This window comes from Typopeltis vanoorti, chromosome 11 (genome assembly GCF_054136105.1).
Source record: "Typopeltis vanoorti isolate ZY-2024b chromosome 11, IOZ_Tvanoo_1.0, whole genome shotgun sequence".
NCBI classification, from domain to species: Eukaryota; Metazoa; Arthropoda; class Arachnida; order Uropygi; family Thelyphonidae; genus Typopeltis; species Typopeltis vanoorti.
In genome coordinates, this window is record NC_143559.1 from 97,555,051 (window position 1) to 97,559,937 (window position 4,887).

Below are 4,887 nucleotides of genomic sequence, written 5' to 3' on the forward strand. Positions count from 1 at the left end.
CATCGGGTGACTGATTGAGAAATCTTTTCGTCCTGTACGTAGGAATTACTAGGCAGAGATCGTGGTTTTAATACTATTTTGTGGGGTAATAAGGTTTTTCATGCGTTTATAGCAATACGTGTCTAGTAGTGTTGTTTTATCCATCGTCTGTACGTTTATAACACCCGAAGGTGAATTGTGATGAAATTTGGATTTTTAAGTAAATTTCATTTTTTTTTCTCTTTCCCAAAGAGAGTTATTAAGTGAAAAATTTTACATCCGAAATTATTTTATTTACAGTATAGACAAAAACAAATTCAACTCGTTAAAACCCATATGCACAGTTGCATAACCCACCCTGATTCAAGCCTACTTTTTACGCATCTAATTTGCTTCGAGTTATTGTTCAAAAAATTATACGGTGTACAATTTTTGTGGGTTTGAGTCATGACTTTATTATTACAATTTCTCTTCCAAGCATGTCTGCTTTTGAAGGCATGCTTCATTGAGCCGAATTGATCATTTTCCACGCCAATAATTTCCACTAAATTTCTTCGATTGTATAATAAGATGCAATTGGTGTCTTATTCTTTCATGTTAACCCCCCCCCCCCCCTAAATCAAAGGGAAATCGTGGGAATTGAGAATTTCTTACAAAAAAAATTCCCAGAGTAATTGAGATTTTAAGAGAATTAGGGGGGGGGGGGTTAACATGAAAGAATAAGACACCAATTAACATGCAGTTCTTAGGTAATGAATGTGGTAATTGGGATGGGAATAGATGACGGTTCACTTACCATAGAACTGCATGCATGGATCTATCTACTGCATTCGTAACGAGGGCTGTTGTAACTGACCTTTAACTTATTTTAAGCTGTATTTTTTTTTTTTTTTAATGACTGCATATTTCGCATATATATGTTTGCATATATACATCAACACAAAAATAAATTTGTCGAATTCATAAGGACTTTTTCAAATTAATTAGCTACGCAAATTTGCATCTTAATTAATTAGCGAAATATTAGTTACGAAACAATTAACTCAATCAATTTGTTCGTATTTTTACAAACTAATTATGTAATGACCTGATTTATCACTACCAGGGCTAGTGCGATTCGATCCCTGAGACAGGGAAATAAAAACACAATACGATAGATATTCTTTGAAAAGAAAAATAACTCTTTCCTGGAAAATCAGACCATCATTTGCAGGGGCACATTTTCAAAATGTTTCGAAAAGACAGAAAGTAACACATCCGCTATGGCTGGATGGAATTCGACGAAATATGCTCTTTACGATTACGATCTCTGCTCAAATGAATCCATTTATCTCAATTTTGATTTCAGCTGGGCCAGTTTTGTTGGCAAAATTTGACAAAACGATTCGAGTTAGTACTGATTCTATTTGGCTGGACGAAACTGAATGAAATTCTTATTTGAGATCTTGAAATGTTTGAACTTTCTCCATTTCAGTTTCATCTCTATATAAAGTATGTTCCCAAATTATATAAATACGGAATTAATTAAGTTAACCAATAAAAATATTTGTTTCTTGGGAGAGGTCTCCCATTTTCTTTTATTATTTACGATTTATTGCCTAAAGTGAGGTTGAATAAGACAAGATGCTAAACCTATCGTAGTTTGTAACTCAAAATCATCCCAGTACTTGAATTAAGTTTCTTATTATTATGTGATACCTCCAAGGAGTTCTAAGCCTCATTGAGGAAGCGCATCTACTCTACAACTCTCCGTCTCCAGCATTCAATCCACCAACTACAGCGAACCGCATCATCTACACCAACGCCATCTACTGCCCACCACCACTAGTGTTTTCACAGACACTCACAAACATCCACGTCCACGGCGAGATTCGAACTCGCAGTCTTTTGGCTGGAGAGCGGATACGCTAACCACTCGGCCAACCAGGCCGGCAATGATTGTCTTAACATCATAGATTGGCTCCGATTTTCCATTGCATCACAAGAATCGCGATTTCGATTCCCTGTTTTCATTCTTCTTCTTCATTTTCTGTGATCAAAGCAGCCTCTTTCCCTTGTCATCGTATTGAGGAGTAAAGTTTTGAAGTCAAACAAGGGATGTAAAAGTAGATTTCAAAAAAAAGTAAATATTTATAATTAACAAATTTCAGTAAGTTCAAAAAGCAAACAGAATGAGTATTTCGTTAACTTACTTTGAAACTCCACTTTTTTCCCGCTTCTTTATCCATTCGCCAAGTTACCTATTAAATAAAAGACACATGAAATAACATAACAGCTTTGAGATCACCAATAAAAATATATAGTAATATATAAATATATTAATTTCATTAAAAATTACCCGTAGCTGAATATATTTCAGCTACGCGACTATATTATGAATATATTTCAGCTAGGCGACTATATTTCATCTTCTGAACTTACGTACAGAAGATGAAATATAGTCGCCTAGGCATGATTTAAAAATCAGAAATAAATTTCTTAATGAGTAAAATTATTGATGAGTTTAGTAAACAAATTTACTTCATATCAAGTCATAAACAATTTAGAAAATAAGATAATAATAAGTAATCAAAAATTATCGTATTTTTAGTTTTTTCATGTTTTATCTTTATTTTTAAATATAATTTATTTATTTATTATTATACTATTTTTCTTTTGCACGCTCTTAGAAAATTATAGTCACTTTATTTTCACATCGCATAAGGAATTTCTTCTCTCCACGATGGTCTGCATTCTGATAGTGACTCTTTACAGCTCCCTTTAGCCTTCTAATAAATAAATAAAGTTCCCTCTTTCTGTATCATCCTTTCCGATCAGGGTAAACCCTGTCTTTTATGAGAGTGTTAACCTAACTTTATATGAACAGAAAACGCCCAAGTATGATCAACTACCGAGTTCCCACAGGGATTCTTCTTAGGGTACTTCAACAGACTAACCACATTTACAATAAGCACCCCATTTACCTCACGCGACTCAAGGTCGTTTCTGTTCTTTCCAAAAGAGAACCAGATTTCAGGAAATCGAACACCAATTTCATTCTTTTCCCGCTCCACTTCCTGTTCGATTCGTTTGTCATTGCAAAGATGCTGGAGGTCACCGCGTACGGAAAGGTGTGATAGACATGAAATGGCATTTGATGGGGGACAAAATTACCATCAATATGGCGATGTTTTTTCACTAATGTTGTAATCGATTAGTTGTTGTTTTTCAATTAGGATCAAAGCAATTAAGCATATAAAGCTACTGTATTACGTTTGTTAACTGTGTGTGCTTTTCTAATTTTTGTCTGTCTTGAGGTTGAAACGAGGTTCCGGGGGGAGGGAATCTTCCATCTTCGTATGAAAAGGGTTAACTAGTCTTAAGCTGTAAAGTTCTTTGAGTGGGGATTCGAGCCTAAAAAAAAAAAATGTTTCTTTTAATTATAAATAATATAATTTTATGTATTGCAGAAAAGATTAATTTTTAACGACCACATTCATACTTTTGTTGTTGTTGTTGTTTAAAACGGTCTTAGAAGATTTTATACATCATCATTTAATTCATCATTTCCAGATATGTATCTTCAAGGGATGCACAGGTGACCGTGTTGTTACGACATAATTAAGCTTACATTATTACTAACTTCCGATTGACAATCTTCCTTCAAATTAATCTGTTATCTTGTCAGGACTTCGGCATCACCACATGTTATATTTTGGTCTTCTGAGATGGGATGATTCCTCTTATCATCCCTCTTAGTATCAATCCACCTACATCTTAGTCTCCTCTGGGTCTTTTAAATGCCTGCCATCTTCACTAAAACCTGCCTAAATAGCTGAAATGTTCTACTTATTCTAAAGATTCTCCATTGAGAATGTGGATGAAGTTGTCTAGGTTTCTGCCTGTTTTCATAGTTGTCTTTTTACTGCCCATTTTCATACCGAATTTATTACCACTGGCTGCTATTCAATGCAATTAGGGGATCCTGAAAACTTCTACTGGATTTGCATAAAGTAGATGATGTACTCCTAAACAAACCCGGTTGAATATATCCATAATATATCCACTTTTCTCCATAATGTGATTCATGCATTTTACGCATTATATACAAGTATAATTCACATATATTTATTGCATAAAATATAACGAACACATTATTATATGTATTAAACATAAATATCATAATAAAAATAAGTGACTTTACTTGTAAAAATTTAGATGTGCTATTTATGCAATCCAATCAATGATAGAAACGGGCAGATCGTCTACCTCTAATAAAAATTAGATTTCCGAATACATCGGTTAGTAAACCGTAAGCTGTGTGTGTGTGTGTGTGTGTGTGTGTGTGTGTGTGTGTGTGTGTGTGTGTGTGTGTGTGTGTGTGTGTGTGTGTGTGTGTGTGTGTGTGTGTGTGTGTTACGTCAACTGGCTTTGCTAAGACAGATAATCTACAGTCCCCTCCCTCCCTTCATCTTCGTGTCCTCCTAACACTTCCCTTCGTTCCACCTGCCTAAAGCTATGAGAACAGCGATAGAGAAATGTTAGGCATGCGGGTTGTTAATAGGCCAATGACCTATGCCATCACTGAGATACAGTTAGCCACTGTCCGCCAAGTGCTACTATCTTGTAGTCTTATCAAGGTATCGTGTTAAACACATACGACAATGGTGTGTGTGTGTGTGTGTGTTGCTCAAGCTTTAATAGTAGATAATAGTAGTAGTAATTCTGTGCTCTTTATTCATACGAAATCCTTGCACGTGATAACGTACTTAACCTGTCATTTTAAGCATCTCTTAGTTTGGCAATATAACATTTTTGATCATATAATTTAAAGAGATTTTATTTTTATTTATTTTTACCAAAAAATAACCGTAGAGTAATGATCGATAAGAAAATATCAGTAACATATACAGGATTCGGTAATTTGGT